Source organism: Hippoglossus hippoglossus, chromosome 10, assembly GCF_009819705.1.
Source record: "Hippoglossus hippoglossus isolate fHipHip1 chromosome 10, fHipHip1.pri, whole genome shotgun sequence".
In the NCBI taxonomy this organism is placed as follows: domain Eukaryota; kingdom Metazoa; phylum Chordata; class Actinopteri; order Pleuronectiformes; family Pleuronectidae; genus Hippoglossus; species Hippoglossus hippoglossus.
Genome location: NC_047160.1, coordinates 773,874 through 782,733, shown reverse-complemented (window position 1 = coordinate 782,733; position 8,860 = coordinate 773,874). Strand labels below are relative to the sequence as shown.

At 39.7% G+C, this 8,860-nt stretch overlaps 1 long non-coding RNA gene across 1 annotated transcript; it reads right to left on the bottom strand.

The window, feature by feature from the left end:
* Positions 1-528: 528 nt before the first annotated feature.
* On the bottom strand, positions 529-7,953 carry LOC117769715. The gene is made up of 3 exons (XR_004615279.1): positions 7,775-7,953; positions 5,719-5,790; positions 529-571 (listed from the first exon to the last, which is right to left on the bottom strand). It is a non-coding gene; the product is annotated as an uncharacterized LOC117769715 (long non-coding RNA).
* Between the last annotated feature and the right edge of the window lie 907 nt (positions 7,954-8,860).

Below are 8,860 nucleotides of genomic sequence, written 5' to 3'. Positions count from 1 at the left end.
GCTTATCAGTTTCCTTCATATTGATTTCAGATTAGAGCGATTTATGAGTGAAGTCACTGTAAGTAACCAAGAGCTTACTATTGTATTGATTTTTAGCTGTTTGATTTGCGTCATTAACTGCACTAACATGTACTTGTGATCAGATCACTCAGGACAGATGTTAATACCAGGTCTGAACGGGTTAATGTATTATCAAACTGATTTTCCCTAACTGAAAAAAGGGTTAGGGTTCAGTTATAGAATTTTTGTATCCTATTCATTGCCAACTTCTGCACAAATGAAAGTAATGGCAAATGCCTCCACCTGCAGTATAAGATATTTCACATGTTTTAGGATTAAGCTCTAAGAGTCTGTAATGTTGACATCAGAGTCCAGTCATCCAGGCTGCTTTGGTATTAGGTGCTGGGTTCAGGTTTGGAATTTTCTCCTTACTTTCGTTTGCTCTTCGTCTCAGTGGTCTGGAAGACACTGGAGGCAGACATAAGGTTCTCAATATACTGACCCAGAACCTGGTTCTCCGACCTTAGCTTCAGGTTCTCCTCTTTGACAGCATCCACCCGGGAAGACAGGTCTAAGAAAAAGACATACATCAAAATGTTGATATGCTGTTAGTCATGACTGATCAACCAAATAACATGTCATTCTGCTTGCAGGGATAGTTCACCAAAAAATGAAAGTTCACTCATTATCTACTCACCACTATGCCGATAGGGGGGATGGGTGAAGTGTTTGAGTTCACAACACTTCTGGAGTCTCAGGGGTAAACTTTGTAGGAGCCAAATCTGATACTATTGAAGTAACCAGCGACCTACACTTCAGGTGTAATAAAACAACAGAAAAGACATAACATGCCCCAACATTCATATTCATCTCAAAACGGCGTCGTTGACAGCATGTTTTTGCTCTGCTGATATCTTTCTTCGAGGTTCTTTCACGAACACACCTTTGTGTGGCTATGTCCGCTTTAAATGACCTCGCTTTGAGTCTAATATGAATGTCGGGGCTTGGATGACATCACATGAGCAGTATGGAGGCATGTTGTTTTTTCTGTTGTTTTATTACGCAAGTATAAGTCACCGGAAACTTCAATTGTATCTGATTTGGCTGCAACAATGTTTACCCCCTGAGATTCCAGAAGTGTTTTGTGGACTCAAACACGTCACCCACCCCTCCATCTGTATAGCGGTGAGTAGATTAGTGAATTTTCCTTTTTTCTGTGAACTATGCCTTTAAAGGCTGTGTGTAGAATTAAGTGATATAAAGTGGTGAAGTGTCATGTTGCAGCTGAATACCCCTCACCTCGCCCTCCCCTTCCAAACATAAAAGAGAACCTGTGGTAACCTTCAGTTTTCATAAAAACTCTAAAGGTGTCTACTTTGTCCAGTTTGGACTACTGTAAAAAAAACATGGTGTTTGCATTGATCACACAGCACAGCCTACTGCAAAACAGAAGCACTTATTTGTACAACCACATTATATGACTTACTTTCTCTGTTTAATTCAGCTGTGTCTGACTGCAAATGCCCCAAATGGATGGATAGATGGATGTCTGTTCAAAACTGTGTTGTGTGTTTACATACCCAGCAGAGATAGCACTTCCCTATCCCCCCCTTTATTTGTTTCACTTATCCATGTAAATTTGCATACTTGCGACCCACTCACCTGCTCTGTCAAGCAGTTGAGCATTAGTTGTCTTCTGCTTTGTACATTAGTGTTATTTCCCTTTAATTTGCTATTATTATAGTCAATTCCATGCAACCAGTCCATACAAAACAGTAGGAAAGCTATGATTAAGGACTCATACAGATGTACAAAAGGTTAGATCCCACCACTAAAAACAAAATGAGGTGTTTCCCTGACAAGTTCATATCCACAAATGTAGAAAACAAGATGAATTTAGTCAAACAGTATCCATTGAAGCCACTGAGACATAACAGAAAATTATTCAATGACAAGAAAAAAACACAAATGTGATATGGAGAAACATATTGATAATTCCAATGTAACTACAGAAAGCTCCATCACATCTTATTAACTTTATATAATATGATTTTGAGAATCTGACTAAATGTTTGTGGAGGAGCAACAGGAGAAACGACTCCTCTCTGCTCTGTCTGCAAGTACTACTGTTAAAAAGGGACAGGGGGGCTGCTTTGTCTCAGACAGCAGATATGTTTAGAGTTGAACAAAATTCATGAAAAACTAACATCACTCAAACCATTTTCAGACATGAACTCTGGAAGATGTCCTAAGAATTGGGTCCAGACTTTCTTCGTAGGTTGCCTGTCACACATGAACAATGCAGCAAAAGGTTTTTTGCTCAGACACGTTCTCAACAGCACAAGAATCTCTGGATTGTTCGGGCAAGGGGTGGTGCAGCAGGCAGAGGCAGGGTGAGACGTGTTAATTCTGCTGCGGAGATCACACCGACACCACCGTTGGACAATATCAACAAAAGCTCTCTTGACATCTTTGTCTGTCTTGTATGTGTATGGCACAGCTTTTTCATCTTGAGATATTTGCTTTCTTTATTATTTTGTATTTAACGTCATCATCGTCCGCTTGCTATGGAGGATATCCTGCTGTTTTCTCACAGCACCTCCTCCGGACTTTCTGCGGTCTTTTGTCAGGACTTATGGACACACATGGACAACATTTTATGTTTTTTTACTTTTGAAGAAGTGGACACCATTTACGTCAATTGTATTGGAATTGGCTGCAACACTGTTTACCCCTGAAACTCCAAAAATGTTTTGTGGACTCAAACATTTCACCCACCCCTCCATCGGCCTAGTTGTGAGTAGATAATGAGCGAATTTTAATTTTGGGGTGAACTATCCCTTTAAGGTTGCAACAGAGGATTTACATACCAGTGCAATGATCAATGGGCTTTATTTATAATGGCTTTGGTGCACAAAAACAATCAACGCAAATAAAAAAAATGGGTTATATAAAAACAACCTTGATATGAGGCAGATTTTGTACTGATTCTTTCACAGTTTTAATTTCACTTTAAATAAACAAAGTATGGTTTTATATTATTATGTTTGTGAACATTTAAACAGCTACTGAATAGGTTTTTGTATGAAATGTCCTGCAAGCATTGACTGCAAGCATTCTAGAGACATTGTGTGACTGCAAGATGCACTCTGCATTTTTCAAAGATATTTCTACTAAACACTGAGTAAAGTTTCTGAATAATTATGTCAGTGTGATACTTCAGTTTTTCCTTTTTAATACATTTGCAAAACTTTCTAATGTTCTATTTTCCACTTTCGTCATTATTGAGTAATTTATGTTTATTTAGATCCGTATTGGCCACTGTTTTCTAACACTGATTACTCTTCCTGGGGTCGCCACAAGTTTTTAGACAATAAGTATTTACAAAGAACACATTAATACACAATCCATATAATTGTACTAACAAAAAAACCACAACAACACAGAAACAACCTCAAGTAAAAACCTCTCAAATGAACATTTATTCATTTTATGAGCTATGTTTGTATACGTCAACATAGATCCTTAATAAATAAGTGGTGACTGTGAAGTACCTCATCTGGTTGGTCCACATTCTGAGGATGCAGTAAAAAGTTAACCTCTTTCACCAACTTGTTTAAAATTGGAGATTGTCCTATTTGTTGCATTAACAGCTGCTTCAGCTGTTAGTCTCAATATTTATTTGTAACACTGCCATCAGTCTCCACATGATCAATATTTATTAATACTAGGCGATGAATAATTGTGTTCCTGTTGTGAAAACTTTTTTTTAAGTCTGACCAATTATTTTAATTATAATAATTGCAGTAGTAAATGGTCAATAGTCTGTATTTATATAGCGATTTCACCTCTTGATGCCCACTCAGTGCTTTACAGTACAGTTTTTTGCATCTATGGGCAGCACTAATTCTATTAGAGTGGCCAATTTGTGGGATTCAGTAATCTTGCGTAAGGACACTTCAGCATGCAGAATGGGGAAGACTGGGATCGAGCTGACAACCTTCTAGTTAGAGGACAACCTGCTCTATTCACTGACCAACAGTCAGGCCCAGTTGTGGGGCCTGTACTACCAAGCAAGGTTTCGGGCTTATCAGGGTAACTTCCGAGGTAACTTTGTGATGCGTGACGGGAGTACCTACAAAATGAGATTACCCGAGGTATGCTGCCAAGGCAATTTATGCTCAAAACTACTCCGTTTTGAGTTGCAAATGAAATTGAATGTTTTTATATTTCATCCTAAATTTGCTGCAGGTAAACTTTCCAATGTGGCTGCAGATACAAATTATTGTTAGAATCAAGTAAATACTTATACTCATACACATACTATCTAATTCAACAGCAGACAATCTACTGACCAAGTGCTTTAGGGAAACTCTCTAAATTCATTATCAGAGAGAAATTGAATGCATGTGTTGATTCAGTGTTAATGTGTGTGTTAACTATGTTAATTCAGGTAATTTATGTGTATCCCTTGATTTATGTGCACTTACATGTCAATGATATTACAAATTAAGTGACAAAAACATCTCCTTATGAATTAACTTGGTCACTTATGAGTTGTCAATAAACCTCCTGACTTTGTTCTCTGTCACAGTTTCACATCATCTGCTCAGAATCAACCTGCACTCTTCCTCTGTGAAATACAGTGCACAGGTTTGCCCTGCCGTACACGCCCTCTTGATGCACTCTCACATATGCTGATTCAGTTAGCGCGGACTCAACAGGCCAACATCTTAACCAGCTTCATAGTACCATAAAACACTAGGGTTTGTCAACCCAGATTTCCTATGATAACTGTGAGTTGAATCAGAGTAGGTTAAACTCATTTCTTAGTACAGGCCCCTGGTGGTAATGGTATAATGGTATAATGGTATAATGGTCCTGTAAACAGCAACCCATTTCTCCCCCATTCTGCATGCTGAAGTGTCCTTGGGTAAGATAGTGAACCCCAAATGGCCCTTGACAGCTGTATGATATAAAGAGTGCTGCACATAGATGCACTCTATGAATGTGTGTGGGAATGGGTGAATTGCAAAACTGTACTGTGAAGGGATTTGAGTGGTCATCAAGACTAGAAGAGAGTATGTACTGTATATAAATACAGAACATTTACCATTTATATTTGTTGAGGTGATTGAAGATTGTTTTTGCTTCAGTACAATGCTGTTGATGTAATCTGAGCTCATTTAAAGATGGTTGTGAATTGTATATGTTGTGTTTTCTGCTTATGTGTAATAGTACGTGTTTTGTTTCATGTACATCTATCAATTTAAAAGAAAGAAGGAAAGATGTGATTTCTCTACCAAACCAAGCGACCTCTCTGTTATCTGCAGATGGTCAGGTGAAGTTTGTGTTCAGCCTCGGTCATTGCTCTGGTTACAACAAACCCTAAAGAGCAAGCGGACGGCTGGGTGAAGTACAGAGATCATGACAGTGATATCAATTTGGAGTGGAAAATTATCCCATGAGACATCATCAGTAACAGAGTGACTTGATGTAATCAAACCATGGTTCATTCTGCCATCTCACCAGTCTAGGTTTGACTAGTCTTTTATGTCTTGCAGAAGAAATATAGATTTTGATGTCAATACCACTCATAGGGATATTAAGATGAAAACTTTGGTCAAGTAATTGCTAGTGTTTGGTAGATGGACTATGGTCGATGGTAGATGTGTGTGTGTTTCTGTGTGTGTGTGTGTGTGTGTGCGCATATGATACCTTCTAAAGTGTGCTGAAGCTCCAAAACCTGGTTGATGAGCCTCGTCTTCTCTTCCAGCTCAGCCTGGTCACCTGCAGCCAAACCCCACACACTGACTGACATGTGAACTCAACACAGGGTTGTGTGTGTGTGTGTGTGTGTGTGTGTGTGTGTGTGTGTGTGTGTGTGTGTGTGTGTGTGTGTGTGTGTGTGTGTGTGTGTGTGTGTGTGTGTGTGTGTGTGTACAAATTAAGGGAACACTGAAATCACACATCAGATCTTGATGAACAAATTATTCAACAATAACAGGCTGATCCAACTTGCGTGAATTTCATCACGGCAACTCATGTGACTCAGTAGTTTGTATGGCCTCGCCTGCCTGTATGCACTCCCGACAACATCTGTGTATGCTCCTGATGAGTCGGTGGATGGTGTCCTTGGGGATCTCCTCCCAGACCTGGATCAGGGCATCAGTGAGCTCCTGGACAGTCTGTGGTGGTACTTGGTGGCGTCGGATAGACGATACATAGCGTTCCATCGGTGCTCAATTGGATTAAGGTCAGGGGAACGTGAGGGCCAGTTAATGGCATCAATGCCTTTGTCATCCAGGAACTGCCTACACACTCTGACCTCTGGGCTGCAGGTTCCGCCTCATGCTACCAGTAGTGATAAGGACACTAGCAGAACACAAAACTAGAGAAGAATCGATCAGGAAGGACAAGGAGAGAGAAATTGTCTGTGGCCACCACATCCAAAACTATTCCCTTTTTGGGTGTTGTCTTGTTTTTGCCTCTCCATTCCACCTTCTCTCACTTTAATTTTCACCAAAGCAGGTGGAATTGATTCACAATCACTTGAAGTTTAACTGACTTGGTGTTATACTGTGATGATTAAGTGTTCCCTTCATTTTTTTGAGCAGCGTAAATTCAGAGGTTTAGAGGTTTAAATACAGTCAATGGTCTGAAGTCACTGTTCATTACACAACATGAAACGTTCGTATTTGTAGGTGACTTTCCAAACACTCCAGGAAATCATCTCCACATAAATTTTTCGGTGACGTGAGATATACAGATTCATTTCAGATTCACTTATTTGCAAAGTGGAATTTAAAAAATATAATTGTAGTGCTTTATAGTGCTGTGCCGACGTCGTCAAATGATAAGATAATGTTCATCCAAAAACAACCCAAGTCCCAGTACATGGTCCGCATATATCCCATCATCTCCACTGTCAGGTATGGTGACTGCGCTGGTCTACCAGAAGAGCCTGCGGTAAACAAGAGCACCGAGCTGCTAGCATGCTAACACTCACTATTTGGCATTAAGTGTTGCACATACAGTGAACAAACAGCACTGTGGAGTCTGAACACTAGTGATGGCGACATGAAGCTTCATGCAGCATTGAAGCTTTCCATCCAATTGGTTCACTCATGGGCCGAAGCTTCATGGTGCTTCATTTGCTCTACTGTGCCATCAAGTGGACAATAAATGTAAAACAGGCAGAGTGATTATAATGACACCATGGCTTTGGTGTGTGAAGCTTTGAATTGAATAAATGAATGAATGATGTTTGTGATGCCAATACATAAATTATGAACTTATTAATATGGCGTCTGTCTTTATGATACAATGTCGGGGTCAAAAGGGAAAGTGGAAACAAATTGGGCAGAGGGTTGTAATGTGAATGTGCTTGTGTTACTAGGGACAACATGTAACACGTGAAATAGGGACAACATTTTATTCATTTTTATTTAAAAATAACAACTTTTCCACAGTGCTGGGTTTCAGGCGGTTCTTTTTTTTGCAAACAAACGCGCAATAAAGTCCCAAGTCCACAAAATGTGAGGGGGGGGGGGGGGGGGGGGTCCATTGCGTTTCGCTGCCCCTTATATTTCGATTCGCACGCCAAACCCGCGAACCATTTCCTGACTTAGTCACGTGGTACGGCCGGCTCGCGAGGCTTTGAACGTCACCACATACGTCATCAACACGAGCCTCGATACGCGCTTCACAAAATTCTTCCTGGATTACTCGACACACGCTTTGACACGGAAGGACACATCACTACTGAACACACCTCACGACGTGGAAAACCACAACGGTTGTGCTGAAATGTAGAATGTTGACAGAAAGTGTGAAAGGTTGAAGTCATTTCACACAGCTTTGTCCGATATGTCCAGTTCACCATCAGTAACCTATACGGCCACCAGGGGGTGATATGAGACTCCATAGAAACGGAATTCTTCTTCTTCTTCTTCTTCTGTTTTTCAATGGCGGTTAGCAAACACCTGATGGGTGCATTACCGCCTCCTTCTAAACTGGAGTGTGGATCTTAAATTATTAACATCTTACATGTGACCCCTAACTTCACACTACTAAGAGCTTGTTATACTATCCATTGTGTAAAATCTTCATGTGGTGAGTAACTAATAACGGAACATTTCAAATAAAAGTAGAGGAGATAGTACATTTCCTCTGAAATATAGAGAAATTAAAGTATAGAGATAAAATATAATTGAAATACTCAATGAAAGTATAAGTGACCCTTTATATTGAAGTATTCATTTTGTAAAACGGGAAAACAAAATCCCCACTCTATTGCCCATATTTCTTCTCTGCTAATTGCTTCTTGTGTGTTTTTACTGTAAACCCTATAGCCCCTCCCCTTTTCCAAATTACTCCATCTGCTATTAAGCCACACCAATAGACCGATCTACACTAATAAATGTCATTTATTAGGACTGAAAACAAAACTGGACTGACAATACTCCCTTACAGACTGCAATATTTCACTACATACTTTGAGCTAGCCTTTCCCGTATCTTAGTGATGACCATGACCATTTGAAACAAGTTTGTCGTTAACCCTTCTTTCTGTACCATGTCTTATGCCTTCCCACATCAAAAAAACACTGTTATTAAACGTTCTCTATTAATCTGTGCTATTTTAATTTCACACTCTAAACTCTAATCTATTGTGGCCTACTTCTTCCTTTCCTAAACCCACTCTGATACTTGTTTAGTAGTTCATATGTGTCTATTTGATATCATTATCTTTGATTTATCAATTTTTTCATGACTTTTCCTACATGTGAGGTCAGTTGGCCTATAGCTTCCTCGGCTCGGATTCTTACCACGCCTGCATATTGGTACAATTAATGCCT